Here is a 22,809-nt window from a genome sequence, read left to right as displayed (position 1 = left end):
CGCGGGGGAGGCCGGGGGCGTCTGGCCTGGCCGGGTGGGTGCGGGGGGGGGCGCCGAGCCCAGCCCTGTGCTCCTGGGAGGTCCCCACCCCCCCGCCCACTCTTTCCTGTCTGCCCGGGGCCCAGACCCCTGCTCCTCACTCAGCCTTGCGGCTGCAGGACCCCGAGTGAGCTGCCCGGCCTCCCTGAGCCTCGGCCTCCCCACCTGGAAGATGGGTGCAATGCCCCGGCTCAGCTGGCAGAGGGTCTGAGCGGATGGGCTGTGTAGGGTGGGGGCCCCGCGCTCCCACCCAAGCCAGCCCAGGGCCTTCCTGGTCAAGAGTGCAGCCCCCCCACGCCCCCTCTGCCCCGGGGCCCTGGAGCCTCCCTGCCTCCTCCAGGGGATCCGAGTCCACGCTGACCCCGTGCCCCCTCCCATGTCCCGCACCCGGCCCGCTTCTGGGGGGATCCACATGCAGCAACATCTGGCAGGGGTGGGGGCGGGCGCCCTGCAGGCCCCCCCCCAGGCCAGCAGCGTTTAATCAAAGTGTTTTATGCGAGATGCGGCCTGGCAGGGCTCCCTCCCGCCGGCCTGACCAGCAGCTGCGCGGGGCCGGGGGGGCGGGGGGCCGTGCGGGGGGGGGGGCGGGCCGGGCGTGGGCGGGGCCGCAGGGGACCCCTCTGCTTCCTGGGGGCGTCCTGCCCCGGGCCCCTCTCCCCGCCCCCCAACGCGCCCGCAGCTCGGCCTGGCCCTGCGCCCGCCCCGGGGCGCCCCGGCACCCAGGACAGCGCCTGGCACCCAGCGCCCCCAACACCTGGCACCCAGGACAGCGCCTGGCACCAGCGCCCCCAACACCTGCTGCAGGGAGGGGGCGGGCGGGCGCAGGACGGGCCTCCCCATCTGCCCCCGTCAGTTTCGAGACTCCGCGCCTCAGTTTACCCGCAGGAAGTGGGCGTGGCCCTGGGAAAGTGGCTGAGCCTTGGTGTCCCCTGGGGGGGACCCCAGGGACGGGAGGCCCCCACACAGGCCCCTCGCGGCCGCTTCCCTGTCTCGGGGCGTGGGGGGGCAGGGCTCAGACCCCCGCCTCTGGCCCTGGCCCCGGGTCCCGGCGGGAGGCTCTGGGGTCCACGCAGAGCTTCCCAGGGGCGGGTGGGGGTCGGGCTACGGGCTCCCCCTCCTGTCTCAGACCGGAAACCGGCCTCCCCGCCCCGCTCACTGAGCCGCCCAGCCCTCCCGGTGCGAAGCGGGTCCGCCTCACAGGGGGCGGGAGGCTGGAGCTGGGGCCTGGGTGCCCCCGGGCAGGGCGGGTGGGGCGGGCCTGGGTGCCCCCGGGCAGGGCGGGTGGGGCGGGCCTGGGTGCCCCCGGCAGGAAGCGCCCCCACTGCCCCCCCCCCGCCGTTTGCAGGCTGCAGACACGGGGATCAGCCCGGAGCCCGGGCCTCATCTCTCAGGAACGCGGCTCAGCCCGTGCCAGGCAGCTGGGCTCCCCGCGGGCCCGGCTGCCCCTGGGCCTGCGGCAGGCGGCCACTGCACAGAGGGGCTTGCGGGGCGGGGCCTGGAGGAACGTGCCGGAAGCTGGCTGGGAGGGGGCGGCTCCTTAGGGACCCCGACAGGGTCTGAGCTGTAGTGCAGACCCCGAGGGTCACGACCCTGCCACCCCGGGGACGGAGCGCCAGGCAGGCACCCAGGCGGGGGGCGCCCCCGACCCTCAGGCCCTGCCCCAGGGAGCGACTGGACCCGGCAGAGGACACGCCCCTCACACACTGTCCCGCCTGCGGGCCCTGCGGGGTGGGGGTGTGCGGGGTGGGGTGTGCGGGGCCTGCCGGTGGCCCCGGGCTCTCCTACCCTCCTTCCCGGTGCCGTGGCCGGAGCCGAGCAGACTCCTAGAGGAGGGGATTGGTGGAGGACTTCTTGGAGGCGGTGACACAGGCTCTGGGCTCTGAAGAGAGAGCAGGAGCTTGCAGGGGGAGCTGGGGACACGGCGGCTTCTGCGGGGTGTACAGGAAGGCCGGGTCCTCCGCCCAGAGGGCTCGAGGGTCAGCACGCCGGTGGGAGGCATCCCACACGCTCACTGCTGCAGCCTGTGACCCAGCACGGAGGGTGCTCAGCGAGTGTCCCCGAGTAGGGGAGGGCACACGCCTTCCTCCTCTCGCCTCACACGCATGCACACCACATACTCCTGCAAAAACAGACACTGGATTCAGGCTGGCCTGGCGAAAGAGGAACAGATGGGGGAAAGGCGCCTTCCAGTCTCAGGACCTTTTCACATGCTGTTTCTCACATAAGTTCCAGCCTCAGGACCTTTGTACATGCTATTTCCCCATACACATTTCAGCCAGGACCTTTGCATACGCTCTTCCCTCTGCCTCATGAACCTGCACCCACTTCCATCCCTGTTGTGCAGTGGGTTGCTGCAGGTGAGACCCAGCGCCACTCTTCAGTGAGGTCTGGAGTGCGGGGACCCCGCGGAGACTCTGGTGGCGCCCCTGCCTGGAGAGCAGGAAGCTGGAGGCTGATCGGTGGGGGTGGGGGTGTCACTCCAGGTGGCCGGAAGGTGCAGCCCTTGGTTCAGTTCTGCTTCTTGCCCGCTGGACAGTTGCCCAGCCCCGCCCTGCCCCAGCCCTGCCCCGGGGCCCCGGGGAAGTCGGGAGCCGGTTCCTGGCCCAGGGGCTTCTGGTGCTGGTCGTGGTGGGCAGGGCGACCCCCGGGGCCAGAGTCCCGCTCTGAGGGGCCGGGGAGGGCACACCCGCCTTCTGCGAGCATCTTGGCCCCCAAACCCCACCCGCTCCCCGGCCCAGACCCCCCAAGGCTCCACCTGCGCCCGGCTGGTGCCTCCAGCCCGCCCGGCCCTCGGGCTGCCCCACCCGTCCGGCCCGGCCTGCCGCACCGCTGAGGAGCCCAGGCCAGCAGGCCCCACGCGGCGGCCCCCCCGCCCCACCCGCCATGTCTGCCCTGCCGGCCACGGCCCCGCTCAGCTGCGGCAGGAACCGCGGGCGCCCCCGGGCCCTCCCGCTGCCGGGTGCTCTGGGCATGGAGGGGGCAGCGGGACGGGCCAGTCCTGCCGCGACCACCCAGAACTGTTTCCTCCCGCCAAGCCCGAGGCTCGAGTGTGCGGCCTCCCGGCCAGTCTCCCCAGCGGCCGCCTCACAGGCCCCTGCGAGGAGCTCTCCTCTCCTCTCCTCTCCTCTCCCCTGTGAGCTCTCCTCTCCTCTTCCCTGCGGGGAGCTCTCCTCTCCTCTCCCCTGCGGGGAGCTCTCCTCTCCTCTCCCCTGTGGGGAGCTCTCCTCTCCTCTCCCCTGCGAGCTCTCCTCTCCTCTCCTCTCCCCTGTGGGGAGCTCTCCTCTCCTCTCCCCTGCGAGCTCTCCTCTCCTCTTCCCTGCGGGGAGCTCTCCTCTCCTCTCCCCTGCGGGGAGCTCTCCTCTCCTCTCCCCTGCGGGGAGCTCTCCTCTCCTCTCCCCTGCGAGCTCTCCTCTCCTCTCCTCTCCCCTGTGAGCTCTCCTCTCCTCTTCCCTGCGGGGAGCTCTCCTCTCCTCTCCCCTGCGGGGAGCTCTCCTCTCCTCTCCCCTGCGAGCTCTCCTCTCCTCTCCCCTGCGAGCTCTCCTCTCCTCTCCCCTGCGGGGAGCTCTCCTCTCCTCTCCCCTGCGAGCTCTCCTCTCCTCTCCCCTTTGAGCTCTCCTCTCCTCTCCCCCGCGGGGAGCTCTCCTCTCCTCTCCTCTTCCCTGCGGGGAGCTCTCCTCTCCTCTCCCCCACGGGGAGCTCTCCTCTCCTCTCCTCTTCCCTGCGGGGAGCTCTCCTCTCCTCTCCCCCACGGGGAGCTCTCCTCTCCTCTCCCCCGCGGGGAGCTCTCCTCTCCTCTCCCCCACGGGGAGCTCTCCTCTCCTCTCCCCTGCGGGGAGCTGCAACTGAACCCGGGGTCCCGGGGGGCCGGCCAGAGCCTCAGACCCTGCAGCTCCCTGGCTTCCCGCTGGCCGGCCTCTCTGGACTGGAGTCGAGGTGGGACGCTGGACAGGGGCCTGGACCTCGGGTCCAGACATGCCCTGTGGCCGCCTGTACCTTCCCGCACTGGGAAACTGAGGCTGGACAGACGGACACTTCCCCGCCCCGGACCCTTCTAGGGCGTCCTGTGACCCGGGATAGCACTGCATCCACGTGTGCGTGTGTGCGTGTGTGTGCGTGTTTGTCCATGTGTGTGTATTTGTGGAGGCAGCCAGTGCTGCCCATCATGTCTGTGTGTGTCTATGTGTGTGTGTGTCCTTGTGTGTGTCTGTGTGTGTTTGTATGTGTCCGTGTGTCTGTCTGTGTGCGTGTGTCCATTTGTGTGCATTTGTGTGTGTCTCTGCACGTGTCCATGTGTGTGTTCGTGTGTGTCTGTCCATGTGTGCATGTGTGTCTGTGTGTCCGTGTGTGTGTGTGTCCATGTGTGTATGTTCATGTGTCTCTGTCCACATGTGTGCATGTGTGTGTCTGTGCATCTGTGTGTGTCCATGTGTCTCTGTCCATGTGTGTGCATGTGTGTCTGTGTGTGTGTCCGTGTGTGTCCATGTGTGTGTCTGTGTGTGTCCATGTGTGTGTGAGTGTGTGTCTGTGTGTGTCTGTGTGTCTGTATGTGTCTGTGTGTCTGTGTGTGTCCATGTGTGTGCATGTGTGTTATCTGTGTGTGTCCATGTGAGTGTGTGTCCATGTGCGTGTGTGTGTTCATGTGTGTTTTTGTCTGTGTATCCGTGTGTGTCTCTGTGTGTCCATGTGCATGTGTGCCCGTGTGTCTGTGTGTGTTCACATGTGTCCGTGTCTGTGTCCATGTGCATGTGTGTGTCCATGTGTGTGTTGTGCGTGTGCCCATGTGTGTATCCATGTACGTGTGTGTTTGTGTGTATGTCCATGTGTGTGTATCCGTGTATGTGTCTGTATGTGTCCATGTGCGTGTGCATGTGTGTGTGTCTGTGCGTGTGTGTCCGTGTGTGCGCGTGTGTGTCCGTGTGTGTGCATGTGTATCTGTGTGTGTGTGTCCGTGGGGGGGACGGAGGGACACCAGAGCTGGTTACCACCGTGTCGGGGGCCTGCTGGCGCCCTGCTCAGTGCTCTGGGTGGGGGGGCCCAGGGTGGGCGCAGAGGAGGGCAGAGCCGGGCTGGCTCCTCAGCCCTTCCCCAGCCCGGGGCGGGACGGCCGTTTCCTGCCCGCCCGCCCCGCCTCGCCAACTCCCCACTAGGTGGCAGCTGAGCCGCGTCCCCAGGGAGCCCCGGGCAGCCCCGCCCTGTCCACTGCCCGGGGCTGGGCCCTGGGACCCCAAGCGGCAGCCCCTGGAGGTGCCCCCGACCCTGCCCTGAGGGCCCCACGCAGGGCCCGGGACGCTCCAGACCCAGGCGCCCTCTGAGCAGACGCCCCCCAGCAAGCACCCACACGGCTCACGGCCCCCAGCCCCGGCCCGCTGCCAGCAGCAGCTCTGGGGGGAGCAGGGAGAGGGGCCCTGGGAGCCGGCCGGCCGGACGGACAGACAGACGGACGCTCCTGAGCTTGTTCCTGGCAGCCACGCGGCAGCGTCCGCCGGGAACCCGCTCTCCGCTCAGCGCCACACACAGGGCCTGAGGGGGCAGGCGGGGGGCAGACGCTCCCCTCCCGGGTCCTGAGCCAGATGCAGCTTGTGCCCAGGCCCCAGTCCCCAGGGTGCCGGGGTCTGGCGGGGCCTTGAGGTCACGTGTGTCGGAGGGCAGGAACGCGGGTGAGGGGGCCAGGGACCCCGTCCCCTGCTGGCCACAGAGCCCCTCGGTGAAGCATCGGGCTGGCTCAGGGGTGACAATTCCGAGTTTCCTACCCGCGGACGCAGCACTGGGAATGACTCGGCGGCACCCGCCCTCGGTCCCTGAGTGCCCCCTCCAGCCCACACAGGCCCGGGGCACCGAGAGCAGGCTCGGCCCCACTGCGGGCAGAGGCAAGGGGTGGGCCGGCCAGAGAGGGACAGAGGGGCAGCTCCATCCACCACGGCCCGGCCCAGGCTGAGGGCTGAGGCGACCTTTGGTTCTGGGCATCCACAGCAAATCCCTCCCAGTCTCTCCCCCTCCCCTGCCTCCTCTCCCCTCTCCCCGCCTCCTCTCCCCTGCCTCCTTTCCCCTTTCCCCTCTCCCCTGCCTCCTCTCCCCTCTCCCCGCCTCCTCTCCCCTCTCCCCTGCCTCCTTTCCCCTCTCCCTTCTCTCTTCTCCCCTGCCTCCTCTCCCCTCTCCCCTGCCTCCTCTCCCCTCTCCTTTCTCCTCCTAAAGGACTCCTTCTTGGGGCACGGGAGGGAGGTCTCAGAGTATAAGGACTGAAATCCCCAGGGGCCCCGCCCTGCCATGCAGACGCAGGGTGGGCCTTTGCTGGAGACATGTCCGTCTGCTTTGCCTTGGGGGTGTGGGTGTGTGCACAGACGTGTGTGTGTATGCATGTATGTGTGCACACGTGTGCATATGTGTACGTGAGTAAGGATGAGTATGTGTGTGCATGTGTGTGCATGAATACATATGTGTGTGCACGTGTGTGCGCATGTGAGGATGCATGTGTGTACATGCTGTGTGTACACTGCACGCACGCAAGGGTGCATGCATGCATCTGTGTGTGCACGGGCGAGGATGCATGCATATGCGTGCTGGCATGTGTGTGCGCGGGTGTGTGCGTGCGTGTGTGTGTGCATGTGTGCATGCGTGTGTGTGCATGTATGTGCGTGCATGTGTGTGCATGTGTGCATGCGTGTGTGTGTGCGTGTGTGTGCGCGTGTGTGTGTGTGCGTGTGTGTGCATGCGTGTGTGTGTACGTGTGTGTGCGTGAGATTCCATAATGGAGCAATTTCCTGTATTTCTAAGTAAGCAAGGAGCAGGGGTGTGAGGCCGAGCGGGTACTGTGCGTTTTGTCAATTTTACCAGTGAATCCAATTTACGAGGCGCGAGATGAGAATATTCCACGCAGTCGCCACCGTGACGGGCCGTCCCCTCTGACCCAGCCCAGCCAGACACAGACGTGTGTGTATATGCATGTATGTGTGCGCTGCGCTCGCGGGTGAAGCCGGGGGCGGCGAGGGGGACCGGGAGCCCCCCAGCCCCGAGCCCAGTCTCCCCCGGGGTGGAGGGAGCCCTTCCGGCTGGGGAGTGGCGTGAGGGACGGAGGCGCCCTGGGGCCAAGGCCGCCCCGTGCTGCTCCCCCCGAGCCCTCGCTCTGCCTCACCGAGAGCCGTCCTCCTCTCCAGGCTTTCCGGGAGGTCTGTGCTGCTTCCTACAGGGAGCCCTCCTTGGTTTCTCAGACCCAGGCCTGCAGCCCCACCCTTCCTGGGCAGGGCTGCTCCTCAGTGACTGTGGAACAAAGCCGGGGGGGGGGGGGGGGGGGGCTCAGGGCTGAGGGGCTCAGAGTCTGGGAACCTACTCTACAAGTGAAGAGTGGGCCCCCGGCCCCACACCCGCCCCCAGACACTGTCGCCAAGTCCTTGGCATGGAGAGAATATTCTAGAAATCCTGGGGCTTGGGTTCTTCCTCTGGTCATGGCGGCCTTTCATGTGACTGAAAAGTGCGTGTGTGTGTGTGTGTGTGTGTGTGTGTGCGCGCGTGTGTGCGTGTGAGAGAGAGACAGACAGACAAACAGGGACAGAGAGGCAGAGGCAGAGGAAGGGAGGGAGAGGAAGGGAGAGCGGGAGTGAGAGGGGAGAGGCGGGGAGGGGGGGATGTATGTGACTGTGAATGTGTGTGTGTGTGTGAATCCGAGTGTGACTGTGTTTGCTCTGGTCTTTGTGTGTGAATGTGTGTGTGTGTGTCTGTGTGACTGTGTGTTAGTTTGGGGGTGTGTGTGCAAGTGCGTGTGTGTTAGACTCTGTGATGGTGTGAGTGTGTTAGCCTGCGTGTGACAGTGTGCGCGTGACTGAGTGTGTGTGTGAGTTTGCGTGTCTGTGACGTGTCCTGCCCCTGGGTCTGGGTCCGGGGCTCGGGGGTCTGAGTGCCCTGCCCCTCCCAGCCCAGAGGTCGGCAGGACGTGGACCCTTGTCCAGCTGGTCCAAGGGGGCCCCGGGGAGGCGCCTCAACGTGGCTGTGCTGCTGGTGACCTCCCGGGCCTCCCGCGCCCCTCGGCCCCCCCCCCGCCCTCCCCGCCTTCCGGGCGGGCCCCTCCCTGCAGCTCCGCAGTGCCTCGGGCCGCCCCCGCTGCCGGCCCCGGGCAGGGCTGGAGGCTGAGCCCCCCGCCTGGCCTCCTCTCCTGGCGCCCCGCCCGCAGCTGCGGAGGGGCCTCGCGCCGGCCAGCTCCCAGCCACAGAGTCGCGGTGGACGCCAGAGGGTCGGGCCCGCCCAGGCAGGGGCCCAGGGGCTCTCTGCAGCGTCAGCAGCTCCGGCGGGCGGGCGGGGTGGGGGGGAGGCGGCGGGGAGCGAGGCCCGAGGCGGGGGCTGGACTCCGGGGCGGGCAGGCAGGGGGCTCGGGGTACCGGGACCCCAGCCCGCCACGTTCCCGGCGGGGGCAGCCCCCTGAGGGGTCCCGGGAGGAGAGGCCGGGCGGGCAGTGCAGGGGCTGGTGGTGTGGACACGGCGGGTCTCAGGGTCCTGGGGCCGCGCAGGGACAGGGCTGGGGGGGCCCTCACCCGACTGGTCTCGGGGTGCCTCGGCTGCCGGGGAGCACGTGGGGCCAGAGCCCGGCACAGCCACGGCCGCGGGCCGCAGGGTCAGCCCAGGCCCAGGGTCAGCCAGGCCCCCCGCTCGCTGGATCTGCAGTCCCGCCCGGACACGTGTTCGCCTCCGGGCCGGGGCTCACACCTCGCAGCACAGAGGTTTCTAGAACAGGCTTGAGGCCTTGTGGCCTGCAGCAGCTCTGGCCCCGGTTTGGGCCTTTGTCTGCCCGTGCAGGGGTTGCCCGTGTCCCAGCGGTCAGCGAGTCCCGGCACCCGGCAGCACCGCTGCGGACTCTCACCTCCCTTAGTGTGAGCACGGTGCTCCTGTTGATGCAACCCTGGGCCACGGAGTCAGTCTTTTTAAAAGTATACATGCATAGTATTGGTTTTTGCTTCTTGATTTGCTTTTTGGGTCACACCCGGCGATGCTCAGGGGTTACTCCTGGCCCTGCACTCAGGAATCACTCCTGGAAGTGCTCAGGGAACCATATGGGATGCGAGGGATCGAACCCAGTGTGGCTGTGTGCAAGGCAAGCGCCCTCCCCACTGTGCTGTCGCTCTAACCCCCCTGCCTTGTCTTCTAAAGAAGCTCCTGTTTTCCCCTTTTTTGGGGGGGGGTCACACCCGGCGATGCTCAGGGGTTATTCCTGGCTCTGCACTCAGGAATCACTCCTGGCGGTGCTCGGGGGACCATGTGGGATGCTGGGAATTGAACCCGGGTCAGCCGCGTGCAAGGCAAAGGCCCTCCCCGCTGTGCCATAGCTCCGGCCTGTATCACCGCTGATCACTGCTGCGCCGCGCGGGGTTCCAGTGAGGGTGGGGCAGGAGGACAACACGTCCAGGCTGGGGAAACTGAGGCCCGGAAGTTAAAGCTCCCTTGTCATGGTAGCCCAGGGGCACCCAGGCCCCTCCCCGCCCCCTCGCTCCCCCTCGAGCACCAGCGGGACCCGAGGGTGAGCCGGGCGTGGGAGAGAGGCGCCCCCCCCCCCAGCTGGTCCTGATTACGGCGGGCCTGGGCCTCTCGCGTCCTGTGGGCCCCGTCCCCCACGGCTGACCTCCCCCAGCGCCCTCACCAGTGCTGGGTGTTCCCCGAGATCGCGGGGCCCCGCATTCCTGCGTGCTGAGGGAAGGCGGGCGGGCGGGGGAGGGTCGGGCCAGGCCGGGGCCAGGCCGGGAGGCCCAGCTGGGGGCGGGGCCCTGCAGCTGCAGCCTCGCTGGCTACGTGGCCGACCCGGGATTCAACCCCCAGCGCCCAGCCGGGCTCCGCCCCCGGGAGTGCTCCCGGCCTGACCCCCGCCCGCTGCTGCGTGGCGCGGGTGCCCGGCTGCAGCCCGGCCTGGCCGCGCGCCTGCACTTTCCACCCACTAATAATTTTTACAAACCTCCGGCCTCGTAAAAGCGCACAGTGGCCGAGGGCTGGCGGGCAGCCTGGGGGGGGGGGTTGGCCAGGGCCGGGGCTGGCCTGCCCGCCGGGCTCAGGAGCTGGCCTGGGGCGGGCGGGGTGGCCGTCCCCTGCGGCCTCTGCCCAGGGACCTGCACGGCCCGAGGCCCGGCCTGTGCCCTCGGGGAGGCCCGTCCAGCCCCTCCAGGGCACAGGCCGGGACCACCGCGTCCCTGAGGGGCCCCTGGAGGTGGCCACGGGCCCCTTGCTGCCCACGGGGCCCAGGCCAGGAAGAGGAGGTTAGGGGGGACATCCCACACGTGGGTGCAGCTGGTGGCGGGCAGGGCTAGTGTTGGGGGTCCCGGGCCAGAGGGGAGTCGGGGCGGGCGTTGCAGGGAAGGTGGGGCCGGGTTCCGGGGTGCGGGCGGGCCTTCCCCAGCACAGCGTCCAGTGTCTCGGGTCAGGGCTCAGCCAGGCAGGGGTTCCGGGTCAGCAGGCCGGTGGAGCCCACGGCCGCGACTGTCCCCCCACCCCCACCCCCAGGGGGCCGGAGCACCCACGCACGCACACACACACACACACACACACACACACACACGGGGCGCCAGGGACAGGACGGCAGCCCGGAGGCCTGGGCGCGGCCGTCAGCTGGGCTGGGCAGACGGGGCGGCTCCCTGGGGAGGAGACCCTGGGTAGGGGGGGCAGGAAGGGGCTTCTCCCTGCTGCCAGCTCACAACCCGGGGGGGGGCACCAGAGAGAGACCCAGACTTTGGGCAAGCCACCCAGCCACCCAAAGCTCATGCCCGTATGTGCCCGTGTGTACGTGCCCATGTGTACGTGCCCTTGTGCCCATGCCTGTGTGTACATCATGCCCATGTATATGTGCCTGTGTGCCCGTGCCCGTGTGCCCGTGCCCATGTGTACATGCCTGTGTGCCCATGCCTGTGTGTACATGCCCATGTATATGTGCCTGTGTGTACGTGCCCATGTGTATGTGCCCGTGTGCCCGTGCCCATGTGCTTGTGTTCATGTGTATGTGTCCGTGTGCCCATGCCCGTGCGTAAGTGCCCATGTGTACTTGCCTGTGTGTATGTGCCCATGTTTATGTGCCCGTGTGTACATGCTTGTGCCTGTGTGTACGTGCTGTGTACTTGCCCGTGTGTACATGCCCAAGCTCGTGCACCTGTGCTCCTGCTTGTGTCCTGTGTGTGTGCTTGAGCGTGCTCCCCTCCCCCTGCCATGCACCCGCGAGCACAGTCTTACCCCCCAGAAAGCAGGCGGCTAAAGCAGCACCCGGGGCACGACTGTGACTCTGGGTGGGAACGAGGCTGTGCACAGAGCTGGGTGCTGGGCAGAGTCACACGTGGTGCCAGGCCCTGCCTGTGCTGACGCCCGACTGTCCAGCCCCCGGCTCCTCACCCGTGCCGCCGTCCCTCTGAGCCCCCATGCCAGTGCACTGCCCCCAGGAAGCCCTCCAGGCCTGCCCCCCTCAGCAAACTTCTCATTTGCAATCTGGGCCCAGGAGCCGGAATGGGGGCTGCGTGCAGGGAGGCGGGTGGGAGAGTTCGGGAGCCTGGGGGGACGTTAGAGTCTGGCCCCATGCCCGGCCCCTCCCGCTGCCCCCCCCCCCGTCTTCTCTGCTGCAGGTCCAGCAGCGCCCTGGACCCTCGGACCCTGAACCCTGGGGCGTCCCTGCCTCCGGCTGGGCTCGGCTCCGGGGCCAGTGACCCTGCCGCCCCGCCCCCAGGGTCGTCGCCTGCTGCAGGAGGAAGTCGCAGCTGCCGGGGCGCAGGGAGGCGGACAGACCCCCCCCCCCCCCCGCCAGCCCAGCCGGGTGGGGGCGCAGGCAGCAGCCCCCGGCCAGTCCCCGGCCCCGCCCACCCAGGGCGGCTCTCTCGGGACCCCCGCCAGGCTGCCGCCCACCCTGCGGTGACTGACGGGTGGGGGGGTCCGGCCCCCCTCCCCCCTCCAGCTGAGGCGCTGCCCGGACTGTGTTATCGCGTCTCTGAGTGGCCGGGAAGGGGGCGCCCGCCCGCCCGCCTGCCCCAGCAGACCCCGCTGACCCCGTGTCAGGGCTCTGCTCTGCGCCTCCAACCTGGGCGTCGCCAGCAGGCGGAGGTTGGGCCACCTGATGGGGTCACCGGGCCCCTCCCGGAGACGGGATGACCGGCAGCCCCCAGGGAGCCCCTCCCCGTCCTCACGGGGACCCCTGGGCCCGGCTCCCCCGGGCACACACACCAGGCCGGGGACAGACGGACGGTGCGACAGGCCTGAGCCCGTCCAGGGCCGGTCGGGGAAGTGCTCTAGGAAAGCTGCCCCGGGCCCGGGCCTCAGTTTCCCCGCCGTGTGGGACCCCGTGTCCAGGCTGGAGGTGTGGCGGGGGCCCAGGCAGTGCACAGGGGGCCGGGGGGCTCTTCCAGTGCTGGCCGAGGGGGTCGCCGTGGGCACTGGGGGCCGGGCGCCCTCAGGACCTGCAGAGGCGGCTCTCGGAGCCACCCGCCCCAGGCTTCCCCCTGGCCCTCGGGGACCGTCTCTCACTGTCTATCCACGCCAGCGGGGCAGCCGGGGCCTCTCCCACACAAGGCAGATTCGTGGCCACACGCCAGCCTCCTAGATTTATCTGATCTCACTTGCTGTGTGTCCCCAGACAAGTGCCTTTACCTCTCTGAGCTGCAGCTATTTTTTTTTTTAGGTGCTTAGCAGGCTTAGGGGGTGATGCCAGCCAACGGGTCAGTGAGCGGGTCCGGGGATTAGTCCTCAGGAGTGTCAGGGATGCCCGCGACCAGGTGGTGGCAGAGATGGCCGGTGGCACGCGCCCTAACCACTGGGCTCCCCGGCCCCTGGGGCGTGACCACTAGCAGAGTTGGCTGGAATCCTGCTTCCCAGGGGGCCCGGGAGCCCCCCTGCCCGCCCAGTTGCTGGCTGACTGCGGGGGGGGGGTGTCCTTTGAATGGGCAGCGCCCGGCCTGGGCACGATGAGCAGGTCCCGGCCGCCACGCCCACACCCTCTGCCCAGAAGGCTCGGCCCTGCGCGCAGGGCCGGGCAGAAACGGCCCAACCCTCACAGAACAGTGTCTCCCTCTCCCCGAGCCCCCGGCCCGCGCCCGGGCAGAGGTGACACCCCCACACAGGCTCAGGGGCCTCTAGTGTCCTGCCCAGCATGTGGGGGGAATCAGGGAGGGGCCGGCCAGCCATCAGCCCCTGCCGGGCGGGGCTGTGGCCTCGGGCCGGGGACACGGTCCCGCGGTGTCCGGCACGTCCTCCCAGGGCAGGTCAGCGGAGGGTTCCCGAGCCCCCATGGCGCCATCCCAGCAGGCAGCGGGTCCCGAAGCCTCCGGCTCTCGCAGTCTCCCTCGCGCCCGCGGCTGGGCGACCAGGACAGGGCGCAGAGGCCCGACGCAGGGGCGCAGCCCGGCCCCTGCACAGCCCCGTCACCCAGCCGGGGTCTCGGCCCTGCTGGCGACGGCCGAGGACAGAGGCAGGCAGGGGCGGGGGGAGAGGCTGGGCCTGGCCTCTCCAGGAGCCAACCGCACCCAGCCCCGCGTTCACACCTGCCGGGGCCGGCCCCAACCCGGCCACCCCCCCCACACGCCCTCGCCTCTCCACGCGGTGGCTGCCCAAGGGGTCTCGCCTGTCGGGGACATGCCCCGGGCCTGTTGGTGGGCCCGAGCCCCTGGGTCTGCAGGCGGGAGGGTCTGCCACAAGCACGCACAGCCCGGCCTGTGGTCTCTGCAGCTGCAGGCCCTGGAGGGGCCCCAGAGTTCGCCCAAAGCCCGAAGTCACTCAACTCTGCGGGTTTCCTCTCTGACCTCGAAAGGCAGGAGACTCGAGTTCCCTCGTCCCACCCAGGGGCCCCAGACGGTCACTGCAGGGGGAATCACACCCGGGTCACTGCAGGGAGATCACACCCGGGTCACTGCAGGGGGCTCACACCCGGGTCACTGCAGGGAGATCACACCCGGGTCACTGCAGGGAGATCACACCCGGGTCACTGCAGAGGGCTCACACCCGGGTCACTGCAGGGAGATCACACCCGGGTCACTGCAGGGAGATCACACCCGGGTCACTGCAGGGGGCTCACACCCGGGTCACTGCAGGGAGATCACACCCGGGTCACTGCAGGGGGAATCACACCCAGGTCACTGCAGAGGGCTCACACCCGGGTCACTGCAGGGAGATGACACCCGGGTCACTGCAGGGAGATCACACCCAGGTCACTGCAGGGAGATCACACCTGGGTCACTGCAGGGGGAATCACACCCAGGTCACTGCAGAGGGCTCACACCCGGGTCACTGCAGGGAGATCACACCCGGGTCACTGCAGGGAGATCACACCCAGATCACTGCAGGGAGATCACACCCGGGTCACTGCAGGGGGAATCACACCCGGGTCACTGCAGAGGGCTTACACCCGGGTCACTGCAGGGAGATCACACCTGGGTCACTGCAGGGGGAATCACACCCAGGTCACTGCAGAGGGCTCACACCCGGGTCACTGCAGGGAGATCACACCCAGGTCACTGCAGGGGGAATCACACCCAGGTCACTGCAGAGGGCTCACACCCGGGTCACTGCAGGGAGATCACACCCGGGTCACTGCAGGGAGATCACACCCAGGTCACTGCAGGGAGATCACACCCGGGTCACTGCAGGGGGAATCACACCCGGGTCACTGCAGGGGGAATCACACCCAGGTCACTGCAGAGGGCTCACACCCGGGTCACTGCAGGGAGATCACACCTGGGTCACTGCAGGGAGATCACACCCGGGTCACTGCAGGGAGATCACACCCGGGTCACTGCAGGGAGATCACACCCGGGTCACTGCAGGGGGAATCACACCCGGGTCACTGCAGGGGGAATCACACCCGGGTCACTGCAGGGGGAATCACACCCAGGTCACTGCAGGGAGATCACACCCGGGTCACTGCAGGGGGAATCACACCCGGGTCACTGCAGGGAGATCACACCCGGGTCACTGCAGGGGGAATCACACCCAGGTCACTGCAGGGAGATCACACCTGGGTCACTGCAGGGAGATCACACCCATGTCACTGCAGGGGGAATCACACCCAGGTCACTGCAGGGGCTCACACCCGGGTCACTGCAGGGGGAATCACACCCGGGTCACTGCAGGGGGAATCACACCCGGGTCACTGCAGGGAGATCACAGCCGGGTCACTGTAGGGAGATCACAGCCGGTCACTGCAGGGGGCTCACACCCAGGTCACTGCAGGGGGCTCACACCCAGGTCACTGCAGGGGGCTCACACCCAGGTCACTGCCAGGGGGCTCACACCCGGGTCACTGCTGAGGGCTCACACCTGGTCACTGCAGGAGTCACACCCGGGTCACTGCAGGGGGAATCACACCTGGTCACTGCAGGGAGATCACACCTGGGTCACTGCAGGGGGCTCACACCCGGGTCACTCCAGGGGGAATCACACCCGGGTCACTGCAGGGAGATCACACCTGGGTCACTGCAGGGGGCTCACACCCGGGTCACTGCAGGGGGAATCACACCCGGGTCACTGCAGGGAGATCACACCTGGGTCACTGCAGGGGGCTCACACCCGGGTCACTGCAGGGGGAATCACACCCGGGTCACTGCAGGGAGATCACACCTGGGTCACTGCAGGGGGCTGATATCCAGGGGGCTCACCCATGTCTGGAGCTCAGGCTGTGGTATCCTCTGGGCGGTCTCTAACCACAGCCCGGTTTGAGTTTCCAATACTGTGTCCCCCCGTTGTCCCTCTCAAAGCCTGTTCCCAGCCAGTCAGCCGCATCATCTGCCTCCGGGCATTGGCCCAGGTCACTGGCAGGGACCGCAGAGCCCAGATCCTCCTCTGAGCATGGACTGCCAGGATTTCCATTTCCCTGTGGTGAAATGAAGGCACAGAGACGGGGAGCAACCTGGCCGGGGTCACACAGCTGAATGCAAGAGCCCCAGCCCTGGAGAAGGTGACTCAGATGTTTGTGGCATTTGGTGGGGGAGCAGGGGGACTCGTATCGTCCCCATGCTCTGAGGAAGGGGATGTCTGCCAGAGCGGGGGTGGGCCGCCGGGGTCCTAATCCAAGTGTCCTGTGCTCCGTGGGCGGGGAGCGGTGGATCCCGAGCTGGCTGGCCTCGTCGTCTGCGCGTCTCTCCACCTACCGCCCTCCTCGACTCGTGCCCTCAGCCTCTCAGCGAGTCATCGTCCCTCACCCTCGTGCCCCTGGTCATCGGCCACTCATCCTGCAGTCATTGCCACTCGTTCATTCACTCACGCATCCTTCTCCCCACTCCCGCACTCTCGTGGGCGAGGTACCCACTGTTCATCTCTCCTACCCGTTTATTTGCCCATTTGCTCGTCTATTTATTCTCACCCACCCATCCATGGACCCATCCATCCAACACCCTTCACCCGTCATCCGCCCGTCATCCACCCATCTTCCTCCTCCCTCCCTCCCTCCACTCATCTATCTCCTCACCCTTCATTCATGCACTCATTCATTCATTCATTCATCAACCTCTAGCTGAACAGGGGACCCAGGACCCAGGGTTGTTAGACACTGTCCTACCCTCACAGCTGTCACCTGCCGACCGACCGGCCCAGGACGCCCGGGGGTGGCAGCACAGTGGCCGTGGCCGGGGGTGGGGCGGGGTAGGCTGCGGGACGCCGACCCCTCTGATCTGTCGGGGGCCGCGGGGGCTGCACCCCCCGGCCCAGGTGCTCTCGCCTGCCCAAGGCGCCCCCCGCTCGTCTTTCTCGCCCCCTTCTGGGTCCTCTGGCTGCTCCGGGTGTGACGCCCAGGACAGGGGAGAGGTGGCCGGTGGACGCCTGTCCCGCCCGGCTCCCTCCTGCCCCAGGCTTCGGGACCCCCAGAGCCGCCGCTGTCAGCCCCCGGAAGCCTCGTTCTCTCCTGCAGAAACAGGGGCCTGAGCTGGAGTCGGGCCCCTCCTGTGCCTCTGTTTCCCGGACTCCCTGGGGCGGGGCCTTGCCAACACAGTCCGGCCTCTGTGCGTCCGGTCAGGGGGCCAGGACAGGAGGCAGTGCCCGGGGCACTTGGGCGGGGACCCCCTCGCCCCCCGGGAGCCCCCACCCTCGGGCAGAGCTGGGCCGCCAACCCCCGCCCCACCGTGTCTCTGGAAGGCGACTCAGCGCAGCCCGAAGCCCACCCCCGGGCGGCGGTGCAGGCGCGGGCCAGCGGCCTGTCCACTCTGTCCACCCGGGCGGCTCGGAGCGCGGGAGGTCAGGGCCAGAAGCGCTTATCGCACATTCCCCGCGCCTGACGTCAGCTCCTGCTCGCGGCGGCAGGACGGCCTTGGGGGCAGCACCCGACCCGCCGGGCCTGGGGTCCCGGGAGGATGTGGCCGGGCTCCGGGCTGCCGGGCGCAGAGGCCTGGGGAGGCTTCCGGGGCCGGAAGGGGGTCCGGCGGGGGCGGTATGGGGGGTCCGGCGGGGGCGGTGGGGGAGTCCGGCGAGGGCGGTGGGGGAGGGTCCAATGGGGGCTGTGGGGGAGGGTCCTGCGGGGGCGGTGGGGGGTCTGGCGGGGTGGTGGGGGAGGGTCCGGCGGGGGGCGGTGGGGGCGGTATGGGGGGTCCTGCGGGGGCGGTGGGGGAGGGTCCTGCGGGGGCGGTGGGGGCGGTATGGGGGGTCCGGCGGAGGCGGTGGGGGGTCCGGCGGTAGGGGAGGGTCCTGCGGGGGCGGTATGGGGGGTCCTGCGGGGGCGGTATGGGGGGTCCTGAGGGGTCGGTGGGGGAGGGTCCTGCGGGGGCGGTATGGGGGGTCTGGCGGGGGCGGTGGGGGTGTCCCACGGGGGCTGTGGGGAGCCCTCCCCCGCCTCTGTGGGGGCCCCTGAGCCCGACGCAGACAGACCTGGGCCGGGCGGAGAGCTGGCGGGCTGTGGGCACCCGTCCGAGGCGTGGACACAGAGGGAGCCGCACGGCCCCAGGTGGCCGCAGGCACCAGTCCAGAGACACCACGTGACTGGCGGTGGCCCCGCCGAGCCCCACAGGACGCACGGTGCTATCCACGTGCCGTCCGCCCCCCGGGGAGGCTGGCCACTTCTGCCCCACTCTGCAGATGAGAAGACTGAGGCCGGCAGGGTCCAGGACCGGCCCGCGATACACCCAATGATGCTCAGGGCTGACTCCGGGCTCTGCATCAAGGACCATCCTGGTGGGCTCGGGGGCCCCTGTGGAGTGCCGAAGCCGGGCCTGGGTCCACCCGCTCGCGGGTGTGGGGTGGGGTGGCTGAGCCGGAGCACGGACACGCGGGGCTCAGGGCCGGCCCTTGGGGGACGGCTGCCTCACGTGGCCGGGGTCCTTCCAGCAGCAGGTGCCCCACCGGGGAGCTGCGCACCGGCCCCCCGGCCCCCGAGACTCGGTTTGACTGGCAGGAAGCACCACACCGGTCTGCAGTGAACACCCGACGTCTGGGGTGTAGCAGGCAGCCGAGGGTGGGCCGGGGGCCGGGGCCGGGACAGAGCCGGCAGGGCGCGGACGGGGCGGGGGTCGTCGCTGACCCTCCACCCGCCCCTCCACGGCCGCTGGCTGGGCCAAGGTGGGCTCGGACCCTGCATGCAGAGCGACCCCGGGGCATCTGCAGGCCCCGCGCCCCCCCCGCCCCGTGGGCCGTCGCCACGTCCGCGCCAGGAGTCTTCGGGACGGAGTCGCCCCCGCACGCAGGCCGGGAGGAATTTCCAGAGCGGCCGTCCAGGCTCCAAGATCAACATTCCCCGAAGGCCGGAACCGGGCGGGCGGCGGGAGAGGCCCCGGGGCCGCCGGGGTGTCTGAGAAGCCGCTGTCTGTCTGCCGCTCTGGGCGCTGGGGCCCGGGGCGGGGGGGGGGGGGGGGGGGGGGGGCTCGCCTAAGCCGCCTTCCCGGAATCCTGGTGGGCAGGCAGGGGGTCTGGGCGCGGAGGGGACACTGAGGCACAGCGAAAGGCCGCTCAGGGGATTATTCTGAGTTGCCGCTAGGCGGGAGGTAGGGGAGGCCAGGAGTAATTCCTGAGCACAGAGCCAGGAGTCACCCCTGTGCATCACCGGTGTGACTCCAAAAAGAAAAAAACCAAAAAACCAAAAACAGATGCACACAGGGGTAGGCGGGCCCCCTGGAGGCCCCGGCTGGGCTCAGGGGCTCAGCTGTCCCCTCCCAGTGCTCACGGAGCCGCTGGTTCATCTCGCTGTGTGCCCTGTGGCCACATGCTGACCTTTCTGGGTCTCACTGCTCACTGGGGACCTCCGAGAAGGGGGGTGCAGTACAGCCCCTCGCACACCTCCAGCACGAGTGTCCTTGGGGATGGAACGCAGGACCCCCGGCGTGAGTGTGGGGTGGGGGCTGTGGGGTGCCCAGGCCCAGGCCGGGGCAGGGTGGTGCAGAGCACTGGCCGAGAGAGTCCTCGCCTGGTCCCAGGGACTCTGCCTTTCACAGCCAGGGGGTGCGCAGGGCACTGGCCAGTGCAGTTCCAAGGGGCAGTGAGCAGGTGGCCACTGCTCTCGCCAGGGGGGCGGGGGGCGGCCCCCCAAGTCCTGCCTCACCCCGACCTGCGGGTCCTCTGCTCAGAGGGCCCCTGGGCAGGGCTGCGGGCCTGCCCCGCCCCCGGGAAGCAGGAGAAAGAGCCCCAAGTGCCAGCCTGGGGCAAACTGGGGGGGACACACCAGGGGCCACACCAGGGGACACACACAGCATGCCCCAGAGAGGCTGGGGGACGGCACTGTGGGGGTCATCTCCAGAGGGTGTCGGAATACACACACACACATACCACCAATGGAACCTCACACCACACTCGGACCCACACACACTCACATCCATACACTCACACACTCACACTCGGACACACACACTCAGACACACAGACACATCCATACACACACCTGGACATAGACACTCAGATCTATACACTCACACACACACTCAGATCCACATACTCAGATGCATACACACTCACATCCACACACACACTCATTCACACACTTGGACACACACTCAGATCCACACATTCAGGGACACACAAGCTCAAATCCACACACTGGAATACACACACTCAGATCCACACACACTCGGACACACACACTCAGGCCCACCAACCCCCTTGTGCACACACCCAAACACACAGATTCAAACACAGTGTGCACTAAGGTACACACATGCATACTTACACACGCTCAGGCACGCGCATTCACACACACACACACACACACACACTGGTACACAACCCACCTCCCACGGGCACAATCAGATGCACCCCCCACCCGCTCCAGTCCACACCTGCACTCCCACACAGGCCCGTGAGGTGCACACAGCTACAGTCACAAAACATCCAAGCACACGCAGCCACACCCGTATAAGCACGCGGGTGCACACGTACAGACATACATTCTACAGACACAGATAAACCCCTCAGGGACACACAGTCAAGCACGTGGGTGAGCATTCGTACGAACACTCAGGTACACACATTCAGACAAGCACCAAACACACATACACACTCAGGGATACGCCACACACACACACATGCACAGGAACGTCCTCCTTGACACATTTTGTTCATTTTTATTTCTATGAACATAAATACAGATACATGCGCAGTCACTGACACACAGACACACTTGTAAACTCATATTACACACCAACGCACATGCACACTCTTAGGAATGCAGACATTTATACACTCATCCTGGCACACACATGCACAGCACACATTGTACACATACTCATAAGAACACAACACAAATACATATAAACACACCTTCACATACTCAAACATCCATGACTCGTATTGCCACATGCAGACACACACCATCCCATCCTTACACACTCACACTGACAAACACGCGTGCCATTATATATGCCACACACACTCCCATCCACCCAGACACTCAGAATCACATATACAGCCTCACGTGTCCACACAGACACACCTGTGTACTATTTGAACACACAAAGTTGAACACAAACGAACACACACATTTCCACATACACATACTCACGAGCAATCACATGTACACACACGTACTCATCCCCCACACACTTGTGCACACAGACAAACTCATTTAGACCCTTGTTACAAGGACAGAGATTCACACACTACAGACACAGACGCACTCACAGACTCACGTCTGACTCACTCCATACGGGCTCATCACATGATCATGCACACGTTCACACGTACACTCGCACATCATCTCACACACACACACACACACACACACACGCAGAGCTCTCACGCACGCCTCTGGATGGGGACCCTTGGCAGTGTGTGGGCTCTGTGTTGTCTCCGTGTTCTGAGTACACGCGGGTTACGCGCCCGGCCCGCCCCGCCAGGCCCCGGGAGGGTCTCTCGGCTCCCCGGCTGTCCCTGCACGACCGCGGGCAGGGCTCGGCCTGAGAGGCCCGTGTGGGCAGCCCGGGGCTGCTGTGAGTCCGCGGCGCCATCCTGAACCCCGACCCCCTCCCGTCCCCGGACCATGGCCGGCAGCTGGGACCCGCTGCCGTGACGACCTAGTCTGCCCGAACACTTCTGCATGGACCCCGACACGACACGGGGTGACGCGTGTCTGGCTGGCAACACCAGAGGAGAGGACGCGGGCAGCAAGAAACAGGACCGGGCGAGGCGACGCCTCCAGGGGGCGCTGCCACGGACGGCGGCTTCTTGGTTTTCCCACCCCCCAGGTTTGGTTTAGAAGGAGCAAGGGCCCCTCCAGGAGGGAAAGGGGCGATTCCATTGGCCTGGGGGCCCGGGCTCCCTCCCCGGTGCTCCCCAGCCCCCGCCTCGTCTGGGAGGACAGTACTGGCCACCCCCTCGGACACCTGCCCGGGGCCCCGCCCCCCAGCACCTGGTGCCCCCCAGCTGCCCCGGCCGCTACCCAGCTCGGCCTCTGGGGGGCGCCCCTGCCCTCAGCGGCCAGTGGCTCGGGGCTCTTTCCCTGACCCAGCCCACAGCAGGGACCCCCCCACCCATGGTCCTCGTCCTTCCAAGGGGGTCCTGGGGGCCTGCAGTGCTCCTTGTTCTCCCCGAACACGTGCAACGTTGGGCCCTGGAATCGGGTGCAAGTGGACTCACGTCTGCACACGTGAGACTGGCCTGGGTGTGCCCCCTCCCTTGACCCCAGCCCGCGGTGAGCACTGTGCATCGAGTCCCCAGCCTCCCACAGAGAGCCAGGGGCCCCGCGGGGGTGGAGACAGGGCCAGGATGCCCAGGGGCACAGGGGCCCCCAGACCTCGTGACCGGAGAGGAAGATTCTGGGGCCCCCAGACGTAGAGCGGGCTGGGGCGTGGGCCCAGGCCAGCCGGACACAGAGCTGGCAGCGGGCCCTGGGGTTCGGTTCCGGTACTGCTGCCGCCCCACGGATCAGAGCATCCTCCCAGGAGGCCCGGCTGAGCCCACCTGCCCCGGGCCAGGCGCCGGGTCCAGTCCGAGGGTGTGGGGACGAACACGGGGACAAGGGCGCAGAGGGGGGACACAGCCGCGGACCCCACAGCAGGGGGCCCGGGGCCCCACCAGGAGCACTGTGAGGGGAGAGGCACAGGCCAGCTAGCTTGAGGGCTTCTCAGGACCCCCGGTACCGAGTGCGAAATGGGGCCCAGCTCACCGGGGCCTGCTCTGGGCTCAGGACACTCGTGGGTGGGCACCAGTGGGCGCCCTGGCCCGGCGGGGCCCTCTCCTGCCTCTCCCGCTTGGGCTGTACACACACGCCCGGCTGAGACGCGTGCAGGCAGCCCGCTGGGCCCCGGGGGGCAACTGCCCAAAGCCCGCTGCCCCCCGCCGGCCACCCGTCCTGTCCCCAGAGCCCTCTGGGAGAGCCTGCCCCAGGGTAGATGGGACTGCTGGGAGGGCGACAAAGCTTTGTCTCACACTCAG

The sequence above is a fragment of the Sorex araneus genome, chromosome 3 (assembly GCF_027595985.1).
Source record: "Sorex araneus isolate mSorAra2 chromosome 3, mSorAra2.pri, whole genome shotgun sequence".
Taxonomy (NCBI): Eukaryota; Metazoa; Chordata; class Mammalia; order Eulipotyphla; family Soricidae; genus Sorex; species Sorex araneus.
Note: the sequence above shows the minus strand (reverse complement) of the source record.